The following is a 2,068-nucleotide window of genomic DNA, read 5'->3' on the forward strand; positions in this document are numbered from 1 at the left end:
TTCTATGTTATGTATTTTTGCATTTACCAACCAGCAATTTATTTAGATCATCTTGTACAATGTAGCAGTCAGCTCATAAAAGAATTAATCTTTTACAATACATTTAGTAGGTTCTAAGTAAGTCTACTCCGTTTTAGAATTTGTATTTTCCTTTTCGAGACCCAGAACCTAGCTCACAGCAGAATGTAATGGAGAGAGGCAATCAAGTATAAGATGTCTAACTTATGCCAATATAAGCAAAAAATTTTTTTTCTAAATGATACCCATGTATATGTAGAGATGTTTTATACACTTACATTGTTGTAACCAAAATCTGGGTCTTTGGTTCTATTTGTATCACATTTCTAGTAATAATGTAAATTAATTACCTCCATAGGTCCTTATTACCTAAAAGCAGATTTATCTATGCTTTTGTATACTTGTAGTGGAGTTGACTCTGTTGCAACAATTTGGACCAAGTCTCTTATTTGAGGATAATTCGAAATCTTGGTTTGTTCCTTCCTATTGCAGCAATCCTTGTGTTAAAAAAACTCAAGGCTGCCATACTTTCATCTTTAAGTCATTAAAAAAAATATACCAGATGCACACATAAAAAACATACATGCAAATACACATAGAAATTATAAACTTAGCAATTAAACTAGATTCAGTGCTTCAAATATAAAATCTAATTTAACTGAATCTAGTATATACAGATTCTTGTATTTGTATGTTATAGTAAATTTTCTTTAAAAATAAATTTCATCCATTTTGTCAGGAATATTTCTGTTCTATTAAATGCAAATTGATATTCAACCACAAAATCTGCCAGTTTACTTATACTATTCTTTAGGTTTGCAGTTATATTAAAGAACCTATGTTTATTAACAAAAATATTCTCATTTGAATTTTATTTAGAACTTGACAGAAACAGCCTGGAACCTTTATGGTATTGTTAAACATACAATTTTAAATAATACTGAGGAATATATAAAAATTGAAAGGAAATTTTACTCACTATCTTTTAATCAACCAACTGAACATATCTGCTAATGTTTTGCTCAAACTTTACTGATAATAGGTGTATGACAGATTTAAAGTCAATTGTATAAAAGATTGAATGATTGTCAAAGAAAAACATCTCACTTTCAACCTTGTAGATATGTGTATGTATTGTATCTTTGCATTTCATAATATAATTGGGAAGTTTACTGCTGTAGTATACTGGTAAATTATTAGAATCCAAAAAGGGAATAATTGCTATGTTTATTTACCTTCAGTTTTAAAACCTGGCCTCACATAAGCATTCCACTCTTTGCAATTGATTTATTGTTTCCTAATATTTTGAAACTTTATTTTCCATATTGGCATGATTTTGATTTTTACTTAATATAACCTAGCCTCTGTTATTTCTATTTCTTCTCTCATTTTTTCTTTCTTTCCTTTTTATATATTAATTACATTTGTTCCATAAATAAATTGGAACTTTTTTGAAAATGCAAATCCCAATATATTTTTAATGGGACATTGCAGTAAAATATATTTAGTCATTGGAATCTATTCTTTATTTCCTACTCTGGAAGATGTTTCTTCTCAGTTTATTTTTTGAATTTATTTAACCCTATGATTTAACTTAATAATAGCTAAATGACCTATTGCTGACCTTTATAGTAGTGACACTTCTTGCTGTTAAGATGTATTGCTTGTTCTAATGAGGATTATGCACATCTTGTTGCTTGTTAAAAATGGTAACACACATGTTTATCTCACTCTGACATACATGATTATCTACTACCCAATGTGAAACCAATTGGTAAGATCAGCTGAAAGAGATCTATAATATTGTATATTTCGATTAATATATATATATATATATATATGTTATGACTATTTTAAATATTTGTTTTATTTTGGGTTTGTCGGAAGGATTGTCCTAAAATGTTGATTGGTATAAAACTAGCTGTTTTAACTATGATGCTTCTAAATTGTTGACCAGTACATATGTTGACATGTTTGAAAAACCAATATTAAAACTGTTTTGAGTTTGCCACTCAGTGTATGAAATCTTTCAAAATATCATTGATTTTAA

The sequence above is a fragment of the Octopus bimaculoides genome, chromosome 5 (genome assembly GCF_001194135.2).
Source record: "Octopus bimaculoides isolate UCB-OBI-ISO-001 chromosome 5, ASM119413v2, whole genome shotgun sequence".
Classification (NCBI taxonomy): domain Eukaryota; kingdom Metazoa; phylum Mollusca; class Cephalopoda; order Octopoda; family Octopodidae; genus Octopus; species Octopus bimaculoides.